Here is a 14775-nt window from a genome sequence, read left to right as displayed (position 1 = left end):
AACATTATAAACAGCCAAAATATTACAGCGGAATTTCATGATCTGACTTTATTGCTATTGTTGGGAAGTGGAGGAGAAATGGTTTATTTGGGGATTTTTTTGCCTGCTCTTATGATTGCATCTAAATAGGGAACTCCCATTAAATAAATTCTTTAGATCTGCAACTCAAATTTAAAGAATTTAAGTGAGAGATTGTCTTGCTTCGGGTTACCTGACTAGTGTGGGTCAGAAGCTTCATGCTTCCTGATTCCAAGGCTATCTCTCTGCCCTAAAACATGTTGCCTCTCTGTTTGGCTGAACAGAATTTTGTTCTAAATATATCCAGCTCTCTGTGAGGCTTTGGAGATCGGTCTGGCTGAACACAAACAAAAGCAAGATACTTGCCCTTGAAGGATCCCCACTTTTGAAATGTGACACTACCAAATATTTTCTGCCTCTCATTTTCTCCTCCATTTGGGCAGGACCTTCTTTCTCCACCTCCAAGAAGAAATTATCATATCCTTTCATCTTAACCTAAGTGTTCCCATAACTTAGCTGCTCCAATGGTGAGAAAAGTATCAAGCCTTATGATAATATACTCTGCCTTCTCAAACTGCCAGTGAAATTATGCAGAAATTGAGAAATGAAGTCATGTTTCAGTCTCTTTCTCCATTGCTGTGGCAGAATCAGTTCAACCCTCAGTGCACAGGAAATCTATCTAGCCTTTTACATTTCCCCAAATAATAATAATTATATAATAATATTAAATATAGTAGATACCATATAGAGTAGATATAATAATTACTAACCTACATAATCATTATATATTTATATTGTTTTTAACATTTAAATAGAACTTTAAGTTCACAAAGTGTTTTGCATAGATTATCTCATTTGATCCTGCCAAAAACCCTGTAGGAAGGTACAACTATTATCCCCATTTTACAGGTGAGGAAACTTGCCCAGCATCACATCGCTAGTAAATGTCTACTGCAAAATCTGAACTCAGGACTTCCTTACTTTAAATTCAATGCTCTATTCCACTAACATATAGCTTCCTCTCATTGATAGCCTCTGCAGATCAAGCAGATTATTTCTTTAAGTTATATAACCTCTCCTCAGGAACTCAAAAGATACTGTTCAGACCAACAGAACTTCATCTACCAGTAGGCATTTCTCTTTGTCAGAGAAAAAGACTTAAAACATTGGTAAGGGAAGTGTTATACAGGGCATTCCTATGCTGACCAAATTTCATATCTATTTAACAATCAAATGTTTTATATTTAATATATATATTTATATATAATAACAAGTATTTAACAGTTTAACAATCTTCCATTTAATCTTATATTTAGTTGTGAGTAAAAATCATGCTTAATTCGTGATAAACTATTAGGCTCCTTGGTTTCTGCAGACTGGTTTTCAGATTTGTGAAAGAAAATGGATGATATTCACAATTCTTTAAATTGCTGAAACAAAAGATTCAGGGAAGAAGTAGACATGAGAAGACCTAGCAGTATCTACCATGTCCCCATTCCTCAGTTTGCCGCAAAAGATACCTCAAGGAACTTCTCCTTGGGTGAGATCTGGAACTCTCTCAAATAAGATGTTACCTCATTCCCAGTAGAAAAGTTTTTGCTTCTGTATTGTCTGGTATATATTCTCCTGTATATACTTTCTCTAATATCTTCTTTACTACTGACTTGGATAAAGGGATTTCCTTACCAAAACAAAACAAAAAAAAACATAAAAAAATTAAATATAGACATAGATAAATAGAAGATAGTGTTATCATCAAATGCAATTTACCAAAATGTTAACTTTCATTTACTGATGAGTTTAATCATTAGTTTCTACATAATACTTAGACACTAAATGATTTGTGATTTCATTGATGTGGAAGTTGATTCCACAAATGTAAAAAGTACCAACTTATATCTTTTCATGTTATGTGCCTCTATAAATTTTTCACAAGAAATTCAATTAAGGACCAAGGATCTTCCTCCAATTCTTCTAATATGGGATGGATAAAATGAAGAACCCTGTTGTTCCTAAATTATTCTGCCAGACAAGCCTGCTTTCTTTTTCCAGTACATCTCAGCTTTTATCTCGTGCCCTGTAGACATACCTCATTTTATTACATTTCACAGATATTATTATGGTTTTTACAGATTGAAAGTTTGTGACAAAGTTTGTATGTGGAACAAGTCTACCTGTGCCATTTTTCTGACAGCATGTGTTCACATCATGCATCTTTGTCACATTTTGGTAGTTCTCACTATTTCAAACTTGTTCAATATTATTATTATTATTATATCTGTTGTGGTGATCTGCTCTCGGGGATTTTTGATGTTACTATTGTAATTGTTTTGAGGTACATGAACCACACTCATATAAAATAGCAAATTTAATCAATAAAGGTTGTTGTGTGTGTTCTGACTGCTCTACAAAGCAGTCATTCCCCTGACTCTTTGAGTTCCATCTCCCTTTTTTCTTGTGTCTCCCTGTTCCAAGAGACACAAAATTGAAATTAGGCCAATTAATAACCTTAAAATGGCCTCTTAAGTGTTCAAATGAAAGGAAAAATCAATTAATGCACAAAATTCATTGTTATCTTATTTTAAGAAGTTGCCAAAGCTATACCAACCATCAACAATCACCCTCCCAATTGGTAAGCACTCATTAACATTCAGGTAAGAGTCCAGAAAAAAAAAAGATTGTGATTTATTGAAGACCCAAATCATAACTTTAAAAAAAATAAAGTATTTTAATTAAGATATGTAAATATTTTAGACATAATGCTAGTATATAAGTAATAGATTACATTATAGTGTCGAAATGCCTTTTATTTGTACTAGGAAATCAAAAAATCCATATTATTCACTACATTGCAATGTTTGCTTTATTGCACCAAAACTGCAATGTCTCTGAGCTAGGCCTGTACTTCTCTTGGATAATTCTTATTTAATAAAGTGTTCTGCCTTACTCATGTCCACCATATGCCTCCCCAATGCCCTTTAAGTAACCTTTTACTCTAATTCTTCAGAGAATGCTACAAGGTAATTAGGTATAAATGATAAATATATTATTCATATTATATTTAGAACTGGAAAGGCTTTACAAGATTAAATTAAATTATATTTATAAAACACTTAGCAGAGTGCCTGGCATTGTAGGCCCTTAATAATCCTTCCTCACCATTTAGTACAACCCTCTCATTTTTTCAGAAAAGAAAACAGATTCCCAAGAGCAAGAAATTATTTGCCTAGAGAACATAAGCATAAGAAGGAGCTGCTATTCTAGTTCAAATTCTCTAAGAACAGACCCCTTGTGATTGAAGGTTTCTAATGCACAATTTTTAAAACTTATACTTTTTTCACTGAGGTATTTCTATTATCGCCATTATCCACAAACAGCATCTTGACATTGACAGTTTCCTCTGATAACAATGTTCACATTCAGGTTCATCTTCTTTACAACACATTGATACACCCACTTAAAAGACAGAAATGATAGATCAAATTCTACACAGAACCTATTTCCACAAGGAAAGGAGATTTTGTGTAATTTGTTTCTTACTTCTCCAAAAAAAAAATCTATTGTGTTTGTAAGGAGAGGAGAAGAGGGAAAAATTGGTTCCCCATTGCCCTTCCCAGTTGATGTAGCAATAGGATATAATCCCAGACAAAAAGATATTAATGTTTTAACAAGGTGTTAAAGGCTTATTCTCTCTTTATGAAGCATAAAGACCTCTTAGTCAGAAAGGATCAATGAATATCCCTAGATAAAAAATTGGTTGGAAATATGCCCGGGTGATCCTTTAAAAAAAAAATCAGCCCATTCAATTTCCACATTAAAGGCATAAAATAACTAGCTGGGAAAGAGAGCTTGTTTCTTTACTTCTTGGCAGGAAGAAAAGGGAGGATTTGTTTTCTCTTCTTCCTCACTTAAGTCATAAGAAATCTAAAAGTAAACCCCATCCAGCAGGTGGAAAGTCAGTTTAAGAGAGTTTCAAAGTATTTAGAGTTTAGTTGAGAGAACAGAAACACTCTCTCCATATAGTACTGTATATGGGGAAGTAGTTCTTCAATGGAGTAAGTATTTTTTGAGATCTGGACATCTGGCAACAGAGAAGATAACATAAATATGGATACATAAAAGGGCTAGATGGCAATCAACAAAGTTTTTGAGGTTCTGAAATATGAGAGTTGTGAATTGCCTTATTTATGAATACCAAAATTTTGAGTTTCATACAGTGCTTCTATTGTATTCTAAATTTGTGTCTATTCTTCACCCAGATACTATATGTATTTGTGAATGCTGTGACTCAGGATTATGAAGAGAATATTTTGTAACTACAAAATTTTAGTCTGCATTTACAAATTTTGTCTATTAACTTGTTCTTAGTGGGAAGAACACTGATAGGGGCTTCTGAGCTATAGTTATGGGAACGTAGATGTATAAGATACTACCAAACCTGAGAAAACAGTTATCCTCTAGGGAACCCAATTCATCAGTGTAAGTTTACAATGCTCAAATATACCAGAGGGAATTCTACAAATTACTGTAAGATATATTTATATGGAAGGGGAAGGAAAAGGAATTTGTGCGTTGCTTACTAAAAACATAATATATAACACTATTTATAAATATATAATATATAAATATTTATAAATATCTATATAATGTAAAATTATAAATAATAAATAAATATATAAATTGCTAAACATTTTACAAAAATTATCTCATTTGATCCTTACAACAACCCTTTCAGGTAGGTCCTGTTGTTTCCATTTTACAGTTGAGGAAACTGAGGCAAACAGAGATTATATGACTTGCTCAAGGTCATACAATTAGTAAGAATTTGAGGCCAGACTTAAGTTGAGGTTTTCCTGACTATAGAGCCAGTCTCCATGTATTTAATGTACCATTTAGTTAATCTAAAATATGTTTTAACCATAAGATAATGTAGATATCTAAAAATTAATGCAGCAGGCTTCTGATCAATTTTTTATCTCATTCTTTAAAATTTTCATTATACAAAAACTTGGCTTCTGTACACTTAAGGAAGTTAACTAAACTTTTTGGTATTTCAACTTTGCCTTTTCTGTAGTTTCTTTGAGAAGATTTTTATAAATAGTGTTTTTTGTCTTTTTTTTTTAACATAGTTATCAAGTTTTTATTTTCATGGTCTTATTTGTGATTTTCCCCTGATATTCATCAATCCAGTGAGAATCTCCTCAGAAATGGTATCAATTAGCAATGGGAGACATTCAAATAACTTGATGTTTTGGTTCACATGGCCATCTCTGAGTCTTGATGCTTATCTGAACTTAATCCACGTACTTTTTTCCTCTCCAAAATTGGACAGACTATCATGAACAACCAAATTTTCTCAGATTTCCTGTGGGACATTCCTGGATCATCAAAGGTCAAGGCCAATGTTACAGTAGCTTCTTTTACTATACTTTAGTTTTCTACTTGATATAACGTCTGAAACCTCAGACCAAAAAGAAAAAAATAAATAAAGGAAAAAGACCAAGAATAAAATACTACTTAGATGTTTATTTACCTTTATGAACCACAGAAATAATCCTAAACTAAGGCAAAAAAAGAGATGTGGATACCAATTTCTTTTCATTCTCCAATGCTTTCAAGTAAAGTTTAAACCACTGGAGGAATTGAGGCAGTAATCTATGCTATAACAAATGGCTATTTACTTGTTAACTTTTTGTGGAGGAGAATTCAAGGAAAGTCAAATGAGGCTCAAAGATATCTGTTTTCCTTTGAAGGTGGCATCCAAGGCATATAAGTGTGTTTAAAGATAGAAATTTGTTTAAAAAAAAATAAATCATTTAAATTTATCTTAATGCTAGATTCAAGTAACCACAATATGCTTTATCTTCCCTTTGGACAAATGCCACAATAAAAAAAAAAAAATTCTAGTCTTAGCTTTTGGAAGTTCTGCTGATACTTCTCTAGTCAATTTAAACCCCTTAAGAAACAAGATTCTTTTTCATCTCTTTACAAAGGTGAATTCTTTCCTCTTCTAAAAGAGCACCAGATTTGAGGGATTTTTTTTAAAAGAAATTCCTCTCTGCCTAAACTGTCATAGATTTTAATGGAAAAATTAACATTTTCCTAATGTCAGCTGCTGGTATTTTTTCTAATGTTCCTTCTTGTGATGAGCAAGCTAATACAGCAATTTAATGTAAGCAAATGCAAAAAATAAATAAATATTTAAAAAAAAAACTGAATGTGAGTGTTATCAGCAGCCTAATAGACATTTTCTGGTTCCACATCCAGGTGACCACACTATTTAGAGACCTGATATTTCTCAGGGGGCTGGACCTGACTGCAAAATTAAGACATGAGCTTTCTGCATATTCTCAAGAATAAAATGCACTGACCTCCAGACAAGCCTTCCAAGGAGACAGAGAGCAGGTGCAAAACCTGGATATTTCTAAAAGAAAGAAAAATAAAAGTAATTTGCTTATAGCCCCTGTAATTAATCCTGAAATCTATGAGCTAGGGGTGGAAGAGAGGATAATGATATCCTAAGGCAGTGTTTGTGATAAATTTGTGCCAACTATTTAGATATGGCACAAAATGAAAAGCTTGGGCAGGTCCCCCTGTACTATCCATGAGGACATGTTAATAAAAGTGCATCTGAGATTGTAAATGAATCAGTCAATCTGAAAGGATTTATTAAGTACCCACTATTTGTAAGGTGTTTTGATAAGCATTAGGAAGATAAAAGTGAAATAGATCCTGACATCAATGGGTCTGTGTTCCACTACAGAGGACAATCCTATGAGCTATGGTCACAAACTCAAAAAGTCTAACATTGTTCCTTCCTCTTCCTCCTCCTCTTCCACTTCTCCTCCTAAATTCCACACTTTAAAAGACATAACTCAAGACTTACTTAATTAAATCTTCTGATGTCAATAATTTATAGCAATCTTTTTTTGTAAATGTTTGGAAGGAATAAAATATATCACACTCAGTTTAATTTTTTCTTTCAACATCTAGTGCATTGTCTTATGCAGATTTGGCTTTCAAGGGATATGTCCAATTTAAAGGAATAAAGTAATTGAATTCCTTCAGTCTATATACACATACACATATGTGTGAAGGTGTGTGTGTGTGTGTGTGTGTGTGTGTGTGTGTGTGTGTGTGTGTGTGTGTGTACTAAATGATTTAATCATAGAATGGCAGAACTAAAAGGAGCCTCACAGATCATATAATTCTACCCTTTTGTGTTACAAATTTACAAAACTAACAAATCTGTTCATGATCTCCCCTTTCCCAAATCACTTATATACATATTTCATATTAACTTTTCTCTTTACTCTACCTTTACACATCTTCTAGTAGAAATGTTTGTTCTCTGAGGGAATGAACAATTTATTACATACAGTTAACACTTAATAAATTCTTATTGAACTGAATGAGGAAACTGAAATCCAGATTAAGAAAGTGATTCAGGATCACACATCTTGAGCTAAACAGAATTTCAAAAGACATAAAATCTGAATATATCCCATTTGAGAGAGAAAGAAACTGAGGCCCATGAAAGTTAAGGAATTTATCTAAGATCACACATTATTAAGCATGAGAGAAGTTCAAAACCAGTTCCTCTGAAAACACACAGAGCACTTTTACTTATACCACAGAAACCAAGGTAGATCTTAGTCATGGCTGCATATCATTGATTCATTCTCTTGTTGTTCTATGTATTGCAATATAGCATTGTACTATGTACAATTCTATATGTAGCAAATATATTATTGACAAGTAAAAAGACAGCTTTGAGCTTGAAAGTTCAAATGAAAAGAAATTGGGATCTATATCATTACCAAAATGAATGATCACAGAGTTCATGGAGGATACAGTTTTTGCTTTGACTTTCTTTTTTTTTTAATTATATTTTTTATTTGCCAGATATATGCATGGGTAATTTTACAACATTAACAATTGCCAAACATTTTGTTCCAATTTTTCCCTTCCTTCCCCCCACCCCATGGCAAGTTGACTAACACATGTTCAATATGTTAAAGTATAAATTAAATACAATTTATGTATTATTGTCCAAACAGTTGTTTTGCTGTACAAAAAGAATCAGACTTTGAAATAGTGTACAATTAGCCTGTGAAGGAAATCTAAAATGCAGGTGGACAAAAATAGAGGGATTGGGAATTCTATGTAGTTGTTCATAGTCATTTCCCAGAGTTCTTTCACTGGGTGTTTACTTTGACTTTCAATGGTTAGAATGAATTGGACACAGAACTATGACTTTGCCAAAAAACTTAATGATATTCAAAGACATGGATATGAAGAAGAAATAACGTAGCTCTTATTCCAACCCTAGTAATGTTTTTTGGGATAGTATGATCAAAACTTTAAAGATAACTTATTTTTCACCTAAGACATACTTAGCTGCCTTTCAGCTAAAATGAAGGTATTCCACCAAAAATACTCTATTGCTATTATATCTTCTAGTCTCTTCTGACCCATCTATTTTCTTGGGAGCTTATGAATTAGGAATCATGATGCTTGACTGGGAAATGCTTAATTTGATTAAGAGTTTCTCCCATTACATCTTTTATTGTGTATTCCTGGTAGTTTCAAAGTCAGAACGATTCCTGTTTTGCTCACTTCAACAGTTATTGCCCCTACAGAATTACTAGTTCATTCTCTCCATTTTTATGCCAATTTTATTATCCTCAATTGTTCTTTCCTGAAATTAGGCCTGCCTTTGCCTTCAGAGAGACCAATATTTTTCCCATTTTCCCTCTGCTTGTCTCAAGAAACTTGTGGGAGTTTTATTAATTTAGCTCTGACCATGTGAGCATTATTATTGGTCATTGTCTTTCCTTTATCTCATCCTGGATCAGTCTCTTTTCCCAAAGCCTGTTAAAATCTAAATGCCATGATTTATTTTTAGTGATAGTGTTTATTTTATTTTCTTGGGCTTTCTTTTGATTCTCTAGTCTTTTTTCCCAATAGTAAGGATTATTAGCATTTAATTTATTTTCCAGATAGCAAAACAGTTCACAGGACTAAAGCTTTATTCATAGAACAAGTTGGCAGCTGTCTTAGCTACTGCAGAAGGGAGCCCAAAAGGCCCCTATGAATTCTAGAAATCAGTGGGGCACATCCAAGAGCCCCAGCAATTCTTGGACTATCTCTGCTGAATGAAAGAATAAAGTCAACACAGCAAAACAAGACTGGAAGCCATGAATACAGGAAATATGAGAGGACTGCATGGAAGTATTTTCACAAGTACCAGGTGATGAGGTCCTAGGTCACCAGGTGGGGTTGGCAGAAAAAGCCTTAAGTACTGATACTCTCTGAGGCAAGCAGGGAAGGGCACTAATGGGGATCAACTTCACCTTAGAATTCCACCTGTTGTGGAGATCTTGTGAAATTCCACTTAACTATATTCCATCAAAAAGCTAAGCTATGCCAAACCCCTGAGGTTAAATTTCCCCTATAAATTCATCCATGACACACATCATTTTTGCTGAATCCTTTTTGGATTAGCTGGCCACTGCAGTTTGCCTTGTGGAGTCTTTCTCCTCAACTACTCCCCTTTGTCTAATTTTTTTTCCTCTTTATTATAGCTAACTATATCTTATAAAGTGCTAATTTTCTCTATGGATTTAGCCTATCAGTAAATGATGTATTCCCACCTCATGATGTATTCTCTTTCTCCAGGTTAATTTTGAGTTCCACTAGGGAACTTGTCTTTTCCATGGTTAATTGTTATATTATCTCCCAAATCTATTTCATATTTACCATTCCTGGTGTTTATTTTCCCTTTTTTATTTTGTTATAATATTTTATTATAAATAATACATGTATTTAATATTTATAAATAATAAATATTTATTTATTTAAATTTCCTCATAAATAAACTTAACTTTTACCAAAAAGAAAGTCATTGAATGATCTTCAAGAGAAGGTCATTCTTCACATGGCCAAACCCCAACAGTGCCAAAACCCAATATTGGGTGCCAGTTGGTATGCCTGCATCAGTCTCATCATTTGATGCTGAACCTCAAACACCAGGTAAATGTTTCCTAAAAAGAGAGATCAGGCTCCAAGATCTGACAAAGAATATTTCTTTTGCAAAGCTTGTCTTGAAAACTTCAGGTGGTGATAAAGAGAGAGGAGAGGTGCAAAAAGAGAAATAGGTTTACAAAAAATTAAAAATGACAAGAAAACAAAATGAATAAAGATTCAGAAACAAGTAGTACAGCTTTGAAAGTTACATATTGAATTTATTATATTAAAATATGCTCTACATAGTAGAGATCCAAAGTTTTCTGTATAATCCCCTTATTTTCTACAATGCATGGGTAGTTATTTTGTTGTTTGTTGTCTGTTTTTTAAAATATAGGTCTTATGTTTAAAGTACATATCTCTATCTATATGTATATAAATATAGCTATAAGTCAAGATTTTTAATCCTTAAAGGCTAATAGTATAAAGTTACTCCTGCTTAGTATTCCATGTGTCATATCCATGAGTATACCCACTTCTCATGAGAATCATTGAATAAAGGGTCCTTGTCTCACTCTAAAAGATCATTGATTGTAATACTACACCTGGACTAGTTTGCAACCAGAGAGATCGTGGGCTGCCACAGTTCATCCCAGGCTTACTGCCCAACCCTGCTGAGTTCCACTGAATCTTTTGATAAATCAGTTGTATCCTTAAGCACTTCTGCATCTATGATTTTGCCAAAAAATATTTGTCTTGTGACAAAGCAATAATGCCCTCAGACAAATGCAGACTAAAAAAAAAAGGGGGTGTTGAGGTGCCCTTACTAAGAACAAAATAAGATCTTTATTGTAGCTACAGAATCTGTTTACCTGCCTAGTCACACACTTCTTCTTCTTCCAAGGACAAATTCAATTTCAAATGTTGTTTGTTTATTGTTCATGCTGAATTTCATTGTTCTAATACCTACCACACCTCCTTCCCCAAAAAGCTAAACAATTAAATCCTCTAAGCTGAAAGCATTTACTGAAACAGGCACAAAAGAACAGCTTCTGAGGGATCTTTTGTTAAAGAATTCTTGCCAGTATTTAAGGGTCACAAAAATCAAAATACAAGAAGACTGACAGATTTAAAAAAAAAAAAAAAAACTGTAGGAAATTTTCCATTGATGAAATAATAGAAACTCCCAGAGATATAACTGCTCCAGGAATTTCAAGAATGTTTCATGAGTCTGAATTAATTACAAAGATGAAATCTTGATTTCTGTGATAGCCAAGATGGGCCCAAAGCTAACATTTTGCTTCAATTTCTAATGAACTCCAGGTGGACTATTGTTGTCCAGAGACTCATGTACAGGAACTACACATCGAGCTCTCAAGGAAGGATATTCTATTTTTAGCAACATTCTTTTCCTTGCCTTTCATTACCTAATGATGAGATCTATGATGTGGGGTTTCCCACCAAATAAGGTGGTTTGAGGACCAAGGTGATGTAGTTCATGTAGAACCAGATGATGGTAAACACCAAAAGTTGGGGTTTGTCACGTGAATTCACGTGGTCATTCTCTTTGGCAAAAGGTAGATTTATTTAGGGAAGAAATTACAGACAAAATGGATACAACAGGCACACAAGAATGGTAAAAATGAAATAGAGGGGAGAACATAGGAAGAACAAGTTCTTCAGTGGAATTCAGAATTACCCAGTAGAAAGGGAGCACCCCAGAAGGTTGGGGCAAGCCCTTAGGTGGCAGATTGAAACCTCAAAGAAACTTAGCACCCTAAAATAGTTAGTTATAAGGAAGAAAAGTGGAGTTGGGAAGCATAGTGGAGTTAGGAGAGAGACCACATGGCATAGGGAAAGGGGAAGGAGAAAGATACCAGGAGACAGTGGCAGGCTGGCCCAAAGGAAGGGAGCAGCAGTGAAATTGCCCATAAGGAGGTTTTATAGGGAAAATTTAACTTCAGGGTCATGACTGGGATTTCTGAGAGAGCATGGCAAGGTGAGACTGCTGGAGACCTCTCCAGAGGATGGATCTCAGGAATTTGACACAAATTGGATTTCAGAGGGGACCACCTCCCCAGAAGGAGAGACCATGAATTGATCTCTATCAATGCCTTCTGCCTGTTTGTCTCAGGGATCAATTCTTGCTCAAAACACTATTCAGGACCTCATCATATTAATGTCACACTAGTTCCTGCTTCCCCCTCATGACTCACCTTCCCCTGCCACTTTTTTCATTCACTTTCTAGGCTATGGTGACTGAGACAGAGTTGTCAGGATCCAGATTCCAGTTCATTTTCCCCTCTCAGCAATGTATAAACATATTTTAGCATTAACCAGTTCCTTCAATGTCACACATAAAGGCAGGCTGAATTTCTGGGACTGTCTCATTAGCATATTTAAGACATATACAATGTTTTCATAATGCTCAGGTAGACATAATGCACATTCAAGTTTGTTCTCCATTAGGACCCACCTAACTCCTCCCTAACTTTCTAGATCCTGCTCTAACTTCCCTCTGATCTTTAAAAAAAAAAAAAAACCTTAATGAATGCACATATTTAACCTATAGCAGATCACTTGCTGTCTTGGATATACCAGAGGTAAAGGAGGGAGGGGAAAAAAATCTGGAACACAAAGCCTTACAAAAATTAATATTGAAAACTATCTTTACATGTATTTAGAAAATAAAATAGTATTGAAAATTTTTACAAGTTTCCTTCACTTAGAGTCCATTGATTAATCATTTTTTTCATGTGAATAAAGGATACCTTTGGGCTATGATAACCCATGTTATGAATTTTTTTCACATTCCAAACCACTATCCCACAACCTGCTCCTTCTTTTCTATGTCCATTGGTTCTCCGGATGATATGGTCTCTGCCACATTGCATTGCTCCATCAAGGAACTAGGAGTTAATATTTAAATTTTTTTATGTTCTGGATGCTTGAGAGTTAGAGATTTGAGTTTGTTTTTTGGGGGGAGGTTTGGGGGGGTTGTTTGCTTGGTTTTGTGCAACAAACTATTTCACACAGATTAATTGCAAATAAATTATCTGTTTATTTTGTGCTTTTAAATTTCAAATATTTTAAGACCCAAATGATTTTTAATTTCATTGACCTGGTTCCTCTCTCAATGACAGCTTTCATTAGATAAATAACATCAATACTCTGATATTTGTCAGAGTTGGCATTGAACCTGACTCAAAGTGAAAGAGAGAATTGAAGCAATTACTGGTGAAGCATGATGCAGTGAAAGAGCGCCTGAATTTGGAATTAGAAGAATTAGGTTTGATTGTTAGTCCTTCCAGTTGCTAACAGGGTAACCTGGGGTTCCTCACTTCACCTTCATGTGACTCAGTTTCTTCATCTCAAAAAAAAAAAAAAAAAAGAAATTGAGATAACACTTGTGCTACCTAATTCATGAGATTATTCATGAGGAAAGCACCTTGTTAATTGCAAAGCACAATGTAAATGTGTTTATTTCAGACATGGTAGTTTGGGGATAAATGATCTGGATAATTGCCTCATGTTTCCATTTCAAATTGCATGTAAAAAAATGTGAAAATGGAGAATGCAGGTGGCATGGGCAAAGGAAGAACTTAAAAGAATGAGGAGATTGCAGTAGAAAAAATGAGAACATTTTGCATGTGATCTACTATTTAAGGAATTCATGTCTATTAAAGGTAGAATATTTTTGTGTTTTTTTCCCCTCGTTTCTGATATACATCTCACTTATTTTATGGAATAAATATGAGGACAATAGTTCTGTCACTCATTTTTCTATGTGGTTGGTCAAGTCCTTACTTTCTCTGAATTTAAGTTTTCTCAACTGTATGTATTGAGAACAATTAGATTTTGTGACTGGCAAAATATGCAAAGTAAAAAATGTACACCAGGGAGGTAGAACTGCAACTTTCAATGGGTTTTTGTAGTAGGACTAATAATCAAAGAAGGACATAGAAATAAAGTTTAGCTCAGTACCTCTTTCCCAAAATAGTTTCTATGGATTTGGGCTAGGATAGAAGAAGTCCTCAAAATGGCTTATATCAGGATGTTTATATCAGGAATTAAAAGAAAATCTCTAAGTCCAAGTCAGATAGTTCTCTGGGTCTCTGAAAATAAAATCATCACGAGGTAAAAGATAATGAAAAGAATAGAATTTATCTTAGCCAGGGCAGTTCCTAATTCTTGCTATCAATCCAACTAAATGTGATTGTCTAGGTTATGAAACTAAAAGACTTCAGTGTAGTTTTTTTTTCCAGAAAAATTTTTTTCATTCATTCATTCAACAAAAATTATTAAGCACTTATGTGCTCAGTACTAAGCACTATACACTATATAAATATAGGCAAATGTAGTCCCTACCCTCAAGGAGCTTACCATCTAATGGGGAAGAAAATATGCAAACAAATATATATGGCTATATACAGGATAAGTAAAAAAGAAAGAAAGCACATAACTGAGACGTGGCTCTAAGTAGAGAGGACCAATAAGTGGTAGGAGCTTAACCCAATAATAAAGGTAACAGAAAGTAGCCCATCAGAAAGTAGCCACATACAAATTGAGAGGGAAAACCTGCTGTAGACCTGTTAACTAGCACAGAAACTGCAAAATGGAGAGCAAAGATAAAGCACCCAGAGGAGAGCAATTAAGAATAAAGCCACGGTTTTACCAAAGGCAGTGGTTGCTCTCTAGCATTAAAAGTTTGAGTTGACCTAGCATCTTACGTTCCTATATTTTATGCACTCTACACCTGTACCTTAGCTGAAGAAGTTCCTCACATGT

Source organism: Sminthopsis crassicaudata, chromosome 3 (genome assembly GCF_048593235.1).
Source record: "Sminthopsis crassicaudata isolate SCR6 chromosome 3, ASM4859323v1, whole genome shotgun sequence".
NCBI classification, from domain to species: domain Eukaryota; kingdom Metazoa; phylum Chordata; class Mammalia; order Dasyuromorphia; family Dasyuridae; genus Sminthopsis; species Sminthopsis crassicaudata.
Note: the sequence above shows the minus strand (reverse complement) of the source record.